The 17,079-nt window shown below is 35.0% G+C and overlaps 1 pseudogene; it reads left to right on the top strand.

Annotated features, from left to right (window-relative positions):
* Window positions 1–16,379: 16,379 nt before the first annotated feature.
* Window positions 16,380–16,826, top strand: LOC102736716 (ORM1-like protein 2 pseudogene; annotated as a pseudogene).
* Window positions 16,827–17,079: the final 253 nt, after the last annotated feature.

Here is a 17,079-nt window from a genome sequence, read left to right as displayed (position 1 = left end):
ATTTTTTGTTTTTGATTTGATGTGCAAAATATTAGAAATATCTTTATGATTTCTTCCATTAGTCCTCTGCTTAGCATGTAGTGTTTATTATTATGAAAGACTCGTCTGACTTCTATTTTTAATGTTTTTTCCCCAAGTTATAAATATTGTTATAGGGGAAGTAGAGACCCTACAATCTCATAAGCTGGGACAGTTGGTCCAACACTGATCAGATTCAGGCAATATTTGACCCATAAGCTTTTGGCCATTAATTATATTAAAAATTCTAAAGCCATACTTTTTTTTTTTTTTTTAACCACCCTCTGAACTTCAGTTTTTAAGTGTCTGTTGGATTCAGGAAATACTGGATTCTGTCATTGAAACCATTACATCTCCAGAAAATACCAAAAAAAAATTTTTCAATTTTAAAAAGTTATCTTAATTTGCATTACCTAAAATGTCAGATTGGGAAACTTTTGAGAAAATAGAAGCCTTATTTTATTATTTTAAGGACACATTCCATTTATTAAAAGATAAACTGAGTCATAATAAAATTTTAAGTGTTTATTTGAGCAAAAATCAATTTAAATTGGGCTGTATCCAATCTAGTAGATAAAGAGGAGCTCCAAGGAGCTTTCTGTAAAAGAAGACTTTTATGGACAAAAGGCAAAGGGAACAAGGAAGTTATACTGGCAAAAAGGCAGATTGGTTATTGCAAGGGGTTATTTTCCTCTGAAAAATGAAGAGGTCTCTCAGGCAGGTTATCTAACTAGTACTAATCAGGTGCTTTCTGATTGACTAGTTAAGAATTCATTTTTCGGAGAGCCAAAACTATAATTAAGTCTCAGTTTGGAGACTCCATTTTTTGGCCAGTTGTCTTGTTTTTAAGAATTATGAATCACAGAATATTAAAAGGCAAACAAGCAGCAGTAATAACAAAAAGCTATTTAACAAAATATTTCCAAAATACTCTTAAACACGTTTGACTTATTAAGGATCTATGAAGGAGGTCTGCATCAGACATTGCACTGCAAACACGGATATCCTAATCATTTAGAAACTCCTTTATTATCCAGGCTTTACAGTCCAATGCCCTTCAATAGATTATGGACCCCTAAATCAACCTTTATTAGACAGTTTCAAAGTTATACAACAATATATTTTGGCTTAGCAGAACCTTCACCATTTCTACCATTTTTGCGTATTTTGGGGTCCTTTATGACCTAGCATTTCTTTTCTCTCATGTTCTGAAATAGTGCACTTGTTAGCCTTTGTTTTTAATCCAAGATAACTATTTTATTACTTATTTTTATTTATATATATTTGTTATTATTTTTCAAATTAATGAGATTGATGTAGCATAATAGCCATCAGAAGCTACTTACTTCACCTTACATCTTTAATATACTCATGATTTTTACATTTCCTGAGCATTTTCAAACTTACTTTGATGAACACTTTCTTTTTTTTTTTAATTTTATTTATTTATTTGTCAAAGAGAGAGAGAGAGATTGCACACAAGCAGAGAGAGTGGCAGGCAGAGGGAGAAGCAGGCTCACCGCTGAACAAGGAACCTGATGGGGGACTGGATCTCAGGACCCTGGGATCATGACCTAAGACCAAGGCAGACGCTTAACCGACTGAGCCACCCAGGCATCCCAGATGAACACTTTCTTGAAACAACATATATCTTATCCCTTTTTCATCACCTTCTTCAGAACTTTGAAGATGTTCAATCTTTTTGCGGTATCAATTAGTGATCAATGACATCTTGTAGTGATGGAGATAATCAATCCACAGCAACCCACAGACCATGATTCTCTCCTCCTTTGTCTCTCTTAAACATTATGCTCAAGTAAAGTGGTAAAGCTTGCAAGAACCAACAAGACTTATATATTTTCTTGTATATTTCAACCAGAGAAATAATCATGTGCACAATTGGGCAGATATGCATGGCTGAGTTTAAGGCTTTTGTGAATTCACTTCTCTAGATATATTTATTGCTTCCAGCTTTTCCTCCTAAGGATGGGCTGCTAAAAACCCTTTCATTTTCTCCTACTTTCTTCACAGAAAGATATTATGGCTTAATAATGTGGGGTTGATGATGGCAAAAATGAAAAGCCAACTTAAAAAATGCAAGCATAAGATGCATTCCTACCAGAACTCTACTGCAATGCAATCTACATTTTTCCCCTCTCAGCTCAGAAGCAACTTAACATTTTTCCTGGCATCTGCATGTAGATTAATGTGTGGGTTTCTAAATCCAAAATTAAATTTGAGATAATTTTTAAAGGAGTTTGTCTAACATTTAAATAGCAAGAGTCAAATTATAAAGGGTACCTGTGTGTTTCTGACATATTCATGAACCTCTCAATCTTAAGATAGAGCTAAATTAAATCTTTGCTTATTGCTTATGCTTTAATTTACTTGTTCTAGTCTCTTTTCCATGAATGACAATTTTGCATATGTTGCATTTCCATTCCCTGTCCCTCATATCAACCATTTATTCTTTTATTTTACTCATTTCTAATTAATTATGGGATAGATTTCCTGGAGGAGTAATACTATTGAATAAATTTAATACATTATTGATTTTTCTTTTTACAAATTTAATTTGCATATTTAATTTTACGTCTTTGTTGGTAAATTAGTTTTTGTCGCTTATTTCTTCTATTTCCTTACCACCTCAATTTTCTGTCTTATTACCTCACTTTTAGTTTATTTTTCCATAGACTTAAAAGAACATATGACAGAAATCACCCAGATTTAGTTCCAAATTTTTAAATGAACATGTTTATATTTTTAACCCTATGCTCCATGTGCCTCTGATTGCACTTTTTGAAAAATACCAGCATTTAAAATTATTAGTTATCCTACTACTTTGTAAACCATCTATTATGAGCTTCTTGCTTCCTCCAAATTTTGTACTTGTTCTCAAGCAAACAAAACCCGCCAGTTAAAAAATACATCAGTAAGTCAATTTGATTCCTTGAGATTTAAAAGCTATAGGTAGGGGCGCCTGGGTGGCTCAGTCAGTTAAGCGTCTGCCTTCGGCTCGGGTCATGATCCCAGGGTCCTGGGATCGAGCCCCACATCAGGCTGCTTGCTCAGCGGGGAGCCTCCTTCTCCCTCTCCCACTCCCCCTGCTTGTGCTCTCTCACTCTCTCTCAAATAAATAAATAAAATCTTAAAAAAAGTTAAGAAAAATAAAAGCTATAGGTATCATCTCTCTTATTCCTTGATCAAGAAGTAGAATAAACCTAGCACATATCCATAGGCTACTCTTTTAAATTTTATGCTGAATACTGTAAAGATAGTTAAATTTGTGTGATATTAATTTGATTTTTAAAGATTTAAACATTTTAAAATTTGAGATCTATCAGAAAAAGATATAGTGCAGATTAATATGTTTTAATAATACTAATTATTAGATTTATCAAAAATGTACTTTGTTCTATATCTACTGCAAGTTGTTTTACACATATTATTTCCTTTAATCTTTATAAAATTAAAGGAAGTCAATCAAATACTTGTATATATAGTTAAAGTTTACAAGTGAGAAAATTGAGGCTTGGATAAATGAATTAAGGTGAAACAGCTAATATTTAGCAAACTGTGTTGGAAAAATCCAGCCCAAAATATCCCATGTATATGATGCTATTTTGGGACCCATCAATAAAGAAATAGTTTCTCTTTAATCTAATTTTGAATAGTTATTTATTTTTACTTTTGACATCATCTCACATTTTTGTATCCCGCATTATTCTCGTTCGAACATGTACTTTATACATTAGGGAGAGGATATTTTTGTTCTGTTTGTTTGTTGTTATTGTCAATTAGAAACAATCTGAGACAACACTGTGAAATACTTAACCTGCATGTCCTTGTCACTCATCCTCATTTCTAAACCTGAAAATTGCTCCATTTGGGCAGAGGTACAAGGAACAGTGCTTATTCTGGTTAACAGAAAATAAATTGTTAAATTAAAGGCCTTTAAAATTTAAAACCATTGCTGTTCACATGAAAAGAAGTGATCTGAAAGAACCACAATGAAGATGCTTTGAATTGCCCTATAAACGCAATTACTAGTTTTTGTTTTGTAACAAGTCACTCCAAATCTGCTAGTTGAAAGCCACAAACCTTTTTTATTTCTCTGTTTTTCTAAGTTGACAAGGAGTTACTCTGGTCTGAAAAGTCTCAGATAGGGCTGCATGGTGTATGATGTCCTTCATTCTTAGTGGTTTCCTGGCTGGTTAGCCTTTGGGATCTTGTTCAAAGTTGGCTAATTTCCTCAATGTTAGGGCTCTGGTCATGGGTCTCTCTTAAGCAGGCTGGTTTGTACTACTTCACGTGGTATGTTTGCAGCTTTCCAAAGAACAACAAAAAAGACAAGCTCTCATGCAAATGTATTTCTCAAGCATCTGTCTGGGCCACATTTACAAATGCCCCATTGTCAAAAGCAAGTCTCATGTCCAAGACTACATTGAAGGGATGGAGAAGTTAATAAATGTATGCATCAATTGTACTTATTTATTCATGAATGCATTCATTAGTTTTGCTACCTAGAGAGAAGTGTCAGCATGTCTGACAGTCAGATGATCATATATCCTAGGGATTTATATATGAAGGGTACAGTATGCATGGATCAAAGAACAGAGAACATCGAGTATCCAGACACCTCAGCAGGAGCCACCTGGAGGCATATCTATCTTTGGCAGAACAATGTGCAGATAAGTCAATGTCAGCATATCCTGGTGCCAGTAACAAAATGTGAGCATAGAGTCTTCCTGGGAACTTAGAGGCTGCCCTGCTGAAATGACTTTTTATTCTGATAATGAATTCTGGATAAATTTGTGCACAATAGTATAATTAATCCATACCAGGTATATTTGTATATATACATACACACACATGGATACCCACACAAAACAACTACTCTTGACTATAGTTGTTAAAAAAACGTTAAGTGCATGTTGGATTCATTCTCATACGAAGGATGTTTTGTTCTTCTTTCCAGATTTCTTTCAAATAAGAACTGGATATGACCGACTCTGCTGATACATAACTCAGATTTGCATGAAAGCCTCCAGGTGCCTGAGATACAACTTTAGACTCTCATTTCTAATGAGTTAAAATGCCACCTAAATAAGACTGACACAACTCAATGCACATTTATTTAAGAGAAATTCACCACGAAAGTATCTTTTAAATAAGGCATATAAACGATAGCCAGAATGAGCATTGTAATTTATTTTGTCTTAAAAAAAAATTTTGTAGATAGATAGTCTCTAAAAATAATTATCCAGTGTTTTGTTGTCTGTGCACCTAGAAACTATACTATTTTAACAGTATTTAAAAAAAAAACTCATCTACTGCTTTATTATTCTAATTTCAAGAAAATAAAAATTAAGGATGGTTTTTTACTGATACATAAATCATTAAAAGAGTGTATTTCTTTGATCTTAATTCCTGGCAAGGCTTTTATTCAAAATAATGTATTAATTCAATACTTTTCTAGTGTCGTTATATAGATAAAAATATATACAATCTCATAAATATGTTCATGTACTGATGTATCACCATGATTTCTGGAATAAGGCAATAGCATTAATTCAATTTTTTGTAACATTTCTTTATTCTATTGTACCACTACAGAAAGTTCGTTCACAGAACTTTATACTTGTATGTGTGTGTGTGTATACAATATGCATATACACTCAAAAAGTGTATGTGTGTATTAATATATATGTAAAACCATTTATGACTCTTTACCTTGCAAACTATTTTTTAAGTAATACTAATTTTTTTCTGTTTTTCAAAATAATGAATACCCGAGTAGTGTTCCCCACTCCAGATTTTTTTCTACTATACACTATGATAGAATATCCATCTTTGAATGAAACTTCTTCATCCCACAAATATATTTAGGGTCTATGAAGGCTGGAATAATCTTACTTGGATTAGAAGATATCAGATAGCACCCATTAATGTACCCTTTATATTTGACATTTATTTTTCTTAAGTCAATCTTGAATGTCACATATAATATATGGATATTCTGATCATGGATAAATTTAACACTTCAGTTCCATTCCATTTTACTGTAGTGTTGTAAAGTTTATTAAAAAATAACTTTTCTTTTTCATTCAGATTGTGGGCAAGTTAATTTCTTTGCCATTGTGGGACTGAAGTCACCCTTTTCCTACTTATTGTGTGCTGAGATCACTCTCAGCTTCTAAAGGGCATCCCTTTCCATGGCAGTTCACAGCATGGATGTTTGCTTTTTTTCCAGGACAGCTGGAGGTTATCTATCTGATTTCCATTTTTTTTTTTTCCTTTAACCAGAGAAAACGCTCTGCTTTTAAAGGACTTATGTGATTCGATGAGGCCCACCTGGATTATCTTCCTATCTTAAGACCAAGTGTGTCCTGTAACATAACCTAATCATGGAGTAAAATTCATCATCTTTACAGATCTGAGGATTATGCAGGACATATACACCAGGAGGAGGGAAATCTTGAGGGATATCTCAGTGAGCTGCCAGACACTAATGACAGAATGTTAATGTAAGTATGAGAAATGTTCTTGTAAAATTTTATTTCTAAAATTCGCAGTATTTTTGAAGAGACTTGAAAGGATGAGGCTAACTGTACAACTGAAAATTGAAAATGTGGGTGCTAATAGGAATATGAAATGTGAGGATCTTAACACCTGCCCTCCGTTTTTATGTTTGATTCTGCGGCAGCTCTAATAACATAGTCAATGTCAGATATTTTATCAAAGCAATGATGATACTTATTTTAATAATGGGTGCTCATTTGTGACATAAACTATTACTGTATAGCAAGGGCCTTTCAGATTAAATCAGTGCTTATCCCTTAAAGGCTTTCTCAATTTCATCTCTAAATGCAATGAGCATTTGCAACTCTACAAGGCACACACACTCTGGAAATCTCTTTATTATATTTCATATCTTCTTACAGACTAGTCAGTTCTTTCATGACCCCTTTGCTGTCTTGTAAGATCTTGCGAACTATATCTGATAACAACCAACACACACACTTTTAACCTTATTTTTTTCCCTAGGATCTTACCCTAATCGTTAGAAGTTCATTGGAATTTTGATTAGCACGTCAAGATAATGGAAGTGGCAAGGTGACCCAATATTTTGCACTCAACCTCTTATATCAGTTTCTCACCATGTCCAAGCTGATTGCTCAGTCACTACTACATAGAGCAGATTTTTGTTTTCGTCACAACCACTATTTGAAGTGACTTCTACACTCACGCTACATGTCAGAGGTTTCCTCTTGCCTACACAGGACCCTAGGTTCTGGAGGTTCTACTATCTTCCATTGCACCATCTAGAACATGGGTCCTTCAAAGATATTATAGAAGAAAGAGCAAAGGAGAAGGTACAGCGTCACATTAAGGTCCTGATCTAATTAAAAGTGTCTAAAACAATAACTAAATCTCATATAGCCGCTAAATGTCTCTGCCATAGCCCTCAACAAAACAAGATGTAAAAGGAACAAAACTAATGAAAGCAGAAGACAATAAAGACTTTAAAGATTTTATTTATTTATTTGAGAGAGCGAGAATGAGAGAGAGAGAGAGAGCACATGAGAGGGGGAAGGTCAGAGGGAGAAGCAGACTCCCTGCTGAGCAGGGAGCCTGACGTGGGACTCGATCCTGGGACTCCAGGATCATGACCTGAGCTGAAGGCAGTCGCTTAACCGACTGAGCCACCCAGGCACCCGACAATAAAGACTTTAGATAAAATCATAGAGATGAGCCACTGAGGTGTTTTTCTTTGATTTAGCCAATGACACACACCAAGTCTTATGGTCATTTCTGGAACAATAACAGTGAGATTGTAGACTATATTTCTGGCTGAATCCATAAATTTATTTTTTCCATTGTACACACTCTTCTTGATCATGGAGACTCACTAAACTATGAAAATAGTTCCATATCCTGAATTTTATAGTGTTGAGAAAAAATTGAGAGATTACACCTGTATTTAAATATCTGTATTTTATGTTCTAGGTTTCTCATTTAGGACACTGATGTCAAAATTCTTTTTAATTCAGAATTTTTGCACATGTGTTCCTCAAATCATCTTTATCACAATCCTGTGAAATTTCTATTAAAGGTACAGATTATTTGGTACTGCCCAATAATGTTAAATTGGATTTGTTGGTAGATTCCTGGGACACAGCATTTTAAAGTATTACCATGGGGGTACCTGAGTGCCTCAGGTGGTTGAGTCTGATTCTTGATTTTGGATCAGGTCATGATCTCTTGGGGTGGTGGGATTGAGCCCCAGACTGGGCTCCACATTCAGCAGAGAGTCTGCTTTAAGATTCTCTCTCTCTTACCCCCCCCCACTCATGCAAACTTTCTTTCTCTCAATCTCTCTCAAATAAATATGTCTTTTAAAAAATAAATAAATAAATAAAAGTATTACCATGAATCAATTCATACACACACTTTAGAACAACTGTTCTGATTTACTGGATCAAGTCTATGTAAGCTATGACTAGAGCTAGTGGGAGTATACATTTTTACAACCACTTTGTAAATTGGTTCAGCATTCTCTATTAATACTGCACATACATGTAACCTATGAAATAGATATCCCACTCCTGGACATATCCGCAACAGAAATGTGTACATGTATTTAATGAAAGGTAAACACAGAATTTTCCTTTATTTATAGCTGTGCAGACTTTAAATGACAAAGTTTTCAATCAGCAACAGAAAAATGAATTGTTTTATATTCTGTAATGGAATACTTTACAGGAATGAAAATGAATAAAATACTGCTGCAAGTAACATCAGGGCCATATTTTAAATTTATAATTTGAAGGGTGCCTGGGTGGCTCAGCCATTTGAGAGTCTGACTCTTGATTTCGGCTCAGGTCATGACCTCAGGGTTATGAGATAGAGCCCCGCATCAGGCTCCACGCTGGGCATGGAGCCTGCTTAAGATTCTCTCTTTCCCTCTTCCTCTGCCCCTCCCCCCTCTCTCTAAAATAAATAAATAAAAATTAAAAATAACCTGAGAAAAACTGGACAGACATAAATCAAAACTGTATCGATCTCATTTATATAATGTTCAAGAGCAGGCTGACCGAATCTATGGCTCTATAAATCCAGATAGTGGCTACCTCAAGGGAGAGGTGTTCGGTTGATAAAAGACATGAGGATGGCTGTGTCTATTTCTTAATATTGCTGTGGTTCATGTCCTGAAATTTCACTGAGCTTTATGCTTTTATATATGCAAACTTTTTTTCAGTATGCATTTTGTAATTTAATATAATTATAATGAAAGAGTATAAAATAAAGTGAAGACTTGAAACTAGAATTTTACTTTAAACTATTGATTTTCCTAGTCTGAGATTAAAACTTATTCTAAAGCCACTTTTATTACAAAATTTAAGTAAGCTGCTTATCTGCCTATGCCTCAGGTTCTCAGCTATAAAATATGATTTATAATCCTTAACTTGCAGATATAGTAAAATACAAAATTAAATTACATAATCTATGAGGAAGTGCTCTGTGTACCAATTATCTGCTTTTAGGGGATTCCATAAATTTTCACTGTCATAGCCCCACCCCAACATCACTCCCAACACAAAGAAATACTGCTTGAGTAGATAAAATTCAAGGCTATTAACTGGATCAATATGCAATGGGGTTTAAATTTCAGGTTATGACATTTTTATGAGTTTTTGTTGAAGTGTTAATCTGTTTTATTTTCTTGTTCCCAAATAGATACACTGTTTTTTTAAATTTTATTATATTATGTTAGTCACCATACATCATTAGTTTTTGATGTAGTGATCCATGATTCATTGTTTTCATATAACACCCAGTGCTCCATGCAGTATGTGCCCTCCTTAATACCCATCACCGGGCTAACCTATCCCCCACCCCTCTCCCCCCTAAAATCTTCGGTAAGTTTCTCAGAGTCCATAGTCTCTCATGGTTCATCTCCTCTCCGATTCCCCCCCTTCATTTTTCCCTTCCTTCTCCTAATTGTCCTCCATGCTATTCCTTTATTCCACAAATAAGTGAAACCATATGATAATTGACTTTCTCTGCTTGACTTATTTCACATAGCATAATTTCCTCCAGTCCCATCCATGTTGATGTAAAAGTTGGGTATTCATCATTTCTGATGGCTGAGTAATATTCCATTGTATATATGGACCACATCTTCTTTATCCATTCATCTGTTGAAGGGCATCTCAGCTCTTTCCACAGTTTGGCTATTGCGGACATTGCTGCTATGAACATTGGGGTGTATATGGCCCTTCTTTTCACTACATCTGTGTCTTTGGGGTAAATACCCAGTAGTGCAATTGCTGGGTCATAGAGTAGCTCTATTTTTAATTTTTTGAAGAACCTCCACACTGTTTTCCAAAGTGGCTGTACCAACTTGTATTCCCACCAGCAATGTAAGAGGGTTCTCCTTTCTCTACAACCTCTCCAACATTTGTTGTCTCTTGCCTTGTCAATTTTTGTCATTCTAACTGGTGTAAGGTGGTATCTCAGTGTGGTTTTGATTTGAATTTCCCTGATGGCTAATGATGATGAATATTTTTTCATGTGTCTGTTAGCCATTTGTATGTCTTCTTTTAAGAAGTATCTGTTCATGTCTTCTGCCCATTTTTTGACTGGATTATTTGTTTTTTGGGTGTTGAGTTTGAGAAGTTCTTTATAGATCTTGGAAATCAGCACTTTGTAGTGTCATTTGCAAATATCTTCTCCCATTCTGGGAGTTGCCTCTTTGTTTTGTTGACTGTTTCCTTTGCTGTGCAGAAGCTTTTTATCTTGAGAAGTCCCAAAGGTTCATTTTTGCTTTTGTTTCACTAGCCTTTGGAGATGTATCTTGAAAGAAGTTGCTGTGGCCAATGTCGAAAATGTTACTGCTTACGTTCTCCTCTAGGATCTTGATGGATTCCTGTCTCACATTGAGGGCTTTCATCTATTTTGAGTTTATCTTTGTGCATGGTGTTAGAGAATGGTCGAGTTTCATTCTTCTGTGTATAGCTGTCCAATTTTCCCAGCACCATTTATTGAAGAGACTGTCTTTTTTCCATTGCATATTTTTCCTGCTTTGTCAAAGATTATTTGACCATAGAGTTGAGGGTCCATATCTGGGCTCTCTATTCTGTTCAAGTGGATACACTGTTAAAAAGGATCATGACTAGTATTTCTTGGAAGCTATCTTTTTTTCAGAAAAGTCTACCGTGGAGAGATTAGGTCAGCCATTCTCTGAGTTGAAAGTGAATTTCCAATTCCTCTTTTGATTTCCTTTACAGATGTCATTGGGCACATGTGTCTTTGCCACTAATGTTGCAGTTAATGTCACAGGGATGAGGTGCTATAGCAAAGGGAGAAGGAACTGCTAAGACTGGCCTTGAGCCTAAGCAAAAGAAACCTGCAACTCAGCCCAGTCTGACACACCAAGGATAAGGATATTGATTTCTTAACCTGTGAATGGTATATATTTTGGAGAACTGAACCCATAAGGAGGCTTTGGTAGGACAAAATTTTGGGTTATGGTCATAAATCTGGTCAAATCCACTAACCTTAAAGAACATAAGGTACTATACTATTATCTATTTCTTATAGACATACATTTTATGCATTTTTATAATATCATAAAACAGAATCATAACACATATTTACAACTGCATTTAATTATATTTAAAGTATTATTTTCCAAATTATTCTCAGATCCTGAATTACTAAACAATATGTCCCAAACGAGGTGAGAATTAGCAAGGTTACAACTAAAGGTTTCCTTTCTTCCATTAATCCATCCCATGGAATAGTACTGTGCTTATATATATATATATACACACATAGATACATATTATATATATATTTTATATAATTATTATATATATATTATATATATTATATAAAATATATAAATATATAATATATAATTTATATATATATAAATTTAGACAAAGAGAGACAGAAAGAACAGGTGCATATGTGAGGGGGAGGGTCAAAGGGAGAGGGGAAGAGAGAATCTTTCTAAAAAATTTTATTTAAATGCAATTTAATTAACATATACTGTATTATTAGTTTCAGTGGTAGAATTTAGTGATTCATCAGTTGTGTCTAACACCCAGTGCTCATTGCTTCAAGTGCCTTCCTTAATGCCCATCAGCCAGTTACCCCATCCCCCACCACCCACCTCCTCTCCCCCAGTTTGTTTCCTATTGTTAAGAGTCTCTTATGGTTTCCCTCCCTCTATGTTCTTGTCTTATTTGATTTGGCTCCAGGCCCAGCATGGAGCCCAAGGAGGGGCTCATCCCAGGACCTTGAGATCATGACCTGGGCTGAAATAAAGAGTCAGGTGTTTAGCTGACTGAGCCACTCAGGCGCCCACAATGTTTATAATTTTTATGTATGATACTTCTATAGAAGTTTTTTTTGAAGAAAATATGCTAATAATACAAAAAAATTAAGGTACTGTTTTGAAATAACATTTTTGATATAATTTAATACATTTTTGTTGCTCTGGACCATAGCCAGGAAATGATTGCAACATATATAATTCCAAATAGATGTTTTTTGAATGATATTTTATATACTTAACCTATCAGATATTCTTATCCTAACACTCCATATAATGACTCATTAAAGTGTTTTTCATAATTTACCAAGAAAAAAAAATGCTGGGGTTGAAGGTATGTGTAGAGAGCTTGATGTCTCATTAATTTGAAGTAAAAGACTCTAGGCTTGTTTATTGTAAACATTATAATTATCCATTTAAAATTGTATGAAAGCATTCAAGTCAAGAAAAGAAAGGCAGTCTTTGATCTACTAGATTACTATATCTGTCACTTGAGAAAAAATTATTCATCTATTCGTGCCTTCCATTCTCTTCTCCCTAAACATTCACTCCCTTGAGAGACCTTATCCTTTGAGAAGAGTTAATAGCACCCAACCTTGACTATTTGCTTATGTCCCAAACTCTTTCATTTTAAAAAATTTACTTGCACATACACACAAAAAAATTCAATGAAAAGATCAAGGAAGAAATGGTTGATAACTAGCAGTAAATTTTTTAAAAATGTATATATGTAATATAAAAATGGCTATTACAGAATTTAAAAATACAAGGGATATTAATTTAAGAGATAATATCTTTATTATACATATAAAGTATTATCACAAACTAATTCATAAATAAAAAACTGTTGTGCTTTTGTTTAAAAAAATTGGAAAGTTGCCTGTTCCAATGAACCTGTTTTTAAAAGTAGTCATTTCCCAGAATATCTTGACATGATATTGTAGTATCCACACTTAAAGAACGTATTCTTTCCTATGATGGAGAGTAACTCAAATATAAATTTTTACATCTAATTGTCAGAGTATGATTTTCACTTGTTCCTAAATCAATTTGTAGGCTTCAGCAAATATGTATTGAAGTCCTACAAGTTTCAGAGACTGGGGATAGAATAGTGAGCAAAAAGAGTTACCACTGTGAAGGAAGAACCTAGGCAGCAGAAGTCTAATAAACAAACAAACAGTAACATAATAATGATTGCTAAACCTCTTGATCTTTACAAATGCAAGAAATATCTGAAGTAAGCTTATATATACTCAGAGCCTTAAAATTTAGTGCTTAATCTAAGAGACGAGATGATGCTTTCCCTTTGTTATTTGATATTATTTACATCCAGGATTAATTTTCTTATCCCCTTTATATAAAAGAAAAGGAGAGCTATGGGTTAATATAAGTTAAATTGTTACTTACAAGCCAAGAAGTGACTCAAGGTAACAGAATGTATACCACAGAGAACAAATTGCACGTAAAAAAATACACACTTTCAAACACACACACATAGTCATGTGTCAATCAAATGTTTATTAATGGAGGCATAGATATTATAGGGAAATATAACAATATGTATCATATATATTTTTAAATTTATGACACTTCCTCCTATGTATCCTTATGTATCATATATTGGTATACTTCTTAATATGTTCTCAATTTATAAAATCAGGCTATTCATTCCTTTATTTGTAATTAATAATTTATGCACATATCATAATGCTGAATGTATATTAGTAAAAAATCAGAAACAATGCAAATGTCTAACAGAAGTGAAATATTTAAGTCAATGTTTTGTGGCATCAGATTATTTACTAATTTAATAATAATATTTAAGAAAAAACACATCTTTAAAATTAGGTAATAACAAAGAAATATGCAGCATTTTATACCATATTTATCATATGAGCTACATTTTATTTAAGGAGATTGAGACAGAATGTTATGAATAAAACCATATGAAACTACATTTTATTTAAAGAGATTGAGACAGAATGTTATGAATAAAATGGTTACTCAAAATTAGAAAAATTTTTAAAATGCATATTTATGGGAGAACTGATTTCTAATTATTGCCATGCTATTTTCTAATAGCTCTATAGTGTATATGTTTCCTTTATAATCAGAAACTGTATTAAATGAAAGAAACATGTATATATAATTAACACACTAAATATTTATGGAGCAATAACTGTTTCTGGAACTGTATTAAATATTGACATTGAGGGGCACCTGGGTGGCTCAGTCAGTTAGGTATCCGACTCTTGATTTCTGCTCAGGTTGTGATCTTCAGGTCCTGAAATCGAGTCCTGCATCAGACTCCAAACTGGGAGCATAGAAACTGCTTAAGATTTTCTCCCTCTCCCTGCATGCCCCCCAAATGATTTTGATGAGGTGTTATTCTACAAAGTTACATAAATAGTACAATTAAATATATGTCATAAGTACTACATTAAGTCAAATGTAAAAAAAAAACAAGTACTCAATATTGATTGGAATTTGAGTAACATGCACATGAGAAAATGAAATTTGAACTGAACTTGCAGAAGAGTAGGGGTTTTCTAGGCATTAACTAATTAAGTAAATAACTTGAATCAAATAATTAACACAAATGATATAATACACGCAGGCATACAAGAGTGGTCTGGAGTTAAAATGGGCAGCAAGTACATAAAATTATTGTTCAAGCATGAATAGCAGTAAGAGCAGAATGGGAATTGCCAGTCTAACAATTAATCTCTCTCTATGATAAGACAATAAGTTTGGACTTTCTCTTATTGGTTATAGAGAACCATTTATGTTTGTTTCTTAAGGAATAACACAGAGGGGGGTATTTTTATTTTGCAAAGATGACTATGGTGGCAACATTTAATGTAAAAAGGAAGAGATTCAAGGAGAAGGGAAAGTGAATTGGAAGCTACTGTGGTTTGTCTAAATGAGCAGATGATCACAGTCAGAACTAGTCTGATAGAAATGGAACAGAGACAGCATACACTTGTAGTCAATAAAATAAAGCTGGCAGGTTCAAAATAGGAGGTCAGTTAAAGATAACTATACATTGATTAGTTTTGAAGTTCATGGCAGTATGTTTATTAAAAAATGTGGAAAATTTGAAGAGGCAGTGGTGTAAGATGCATTTACCTTTAATTCACCAAATATCAAAATATGTATTCAGCAATATCAAATAAAAATGAATCCATACCTATGTAAGGAAAAACTTTATTCAGAAGGACGACAGCAATGGAGAGAATGTTCTGATCAAGAGCAAGAGGCTTTTCTTTTATAGGGAGGAGTATGGGGCTTGGGAGAAGCAAAAGTAGTGAAGTTGCTGGACAGGGTGGAGAGCAGGTCAGTCTTCCATTTTGGCAGCCTACAGGCTGTCAAGGTAGGTCTGCATGCTGCTGAGGGTGGATCAAAATCCAGGGGCCTTGGGGACAGAGAAACTCCAGCAAAGTTTTGTTTAGGGCACTTTGTTCTGATTGATCAGTGGGAACAATGGATTCAACTAAACATTAATGAGAAAAAGATGAGAATTCGGAGGGTCTGGTATAGGGAAGCAAAAGGGAGGGGCATCAGTGAGTCTTACCTAAATCTTATGGTGAAGGATGGCTCCTCCCAGTAAGCTGTTTCCAGAACACAGAAAGCTGAAGGGCTTTCTGTAACTGTTGCTCTTTTCCAGGATCCCAGGGTTCAGATAAAATTCAGTAATGGTAGCAGCTACAATGATATAGCTCCAAGGGTCAAAATGAAAAAAGCAAAGCCACCTTTGGAAGCAACCAGTCTACCAGAGAAGAGAAATATGTTAATAGCTCCTATAATTAAAATAAATGTTATAAGAGAGCTATGGAAAAGGCAAAACAGGTGTCTATAAAAGATTGTACATGGTTTACATTTGCACTGGTAAAGATTTTTTAAGAATTGATCATAGAGTGAAACTATCAAACATGTGTAGCTCAGGCTTCCAGGAGCCACAGGTGGAGAAGCCAGAGCTGCACCTCAAACCGGCTGAGCTTCTGAAACTGGCGGGATGAGTGTGGTCGTGGCACACGGTGAAGTAAAGCCCGGCCCTCACGTGGCAAAGCGCCAGGGCATCTGGCTGGCCGACATTCTCTTGGCAGGATTGCCGCATGTGGCTCTACCCAGCATCCCCTTCTTCAGCATTTCTGTTATCTTGACTCTGACCCACGTCATCCTAACTGTCTATGTCTTCTTACATACGATGAAAGGGACACCCTTGGAGACTCCTGATCAAGGAATGGCTCTGCTACTGTCACGCTGAGAACTTACGGGTTCCAGCTCACCTCTTCCTGCGATTCCTCAGCCTCTCTCCTATGGTGCTCTGCTTTCTGGCCAGCTTCTACACTAAGTAAGCTGCTGCTCACCTCCTCATCAACACACCTCATTGCTCAGCCTACTGCTGCCTAAGTTGTCCCAACTCTATAGGGTTTGTCCCTTTGGCATCAACAAATACTGAGGGAGGGCGCTGGGAAAGAGGCTGAAACAAAACGCTGTAACATCCTTCCCTTCTCCATGCTGCCTTCTGCATGTTGAAAGCCTGAGAACTAAACAACCTTTCCTATACTCCCTGGAAGACCTCAGGTTGGAAAGTAGAGCTCCCTGGGACCAGCCCTGCTAGGAACAGGGTTCTTTGAATCAGGAAAGGCAGCCGCTTAGCTGGAATTTTGCTTCTCCCTTCTTTTTGCTCCATGGTCTGAGGAGGTAAGGGC

The sequence above is a fragment of the Leptonychotes weddellii genome, chromosome 3 (assembly GCF_054177405.1).
Source record: "Leptonychotes weddellii isolate Sample4059 chromosome 3, ASM5417740v2, whole genome shotgun sequence".
NCBI lineage: Eukaryota > Metazoa > Chordata > Mammalia > Carnivora > Phocidae > Leptonychotes > Leptonychotes weddellii.
This window is presented reverse-complemented; position numbering and strand designations above follow the sequence as displayed.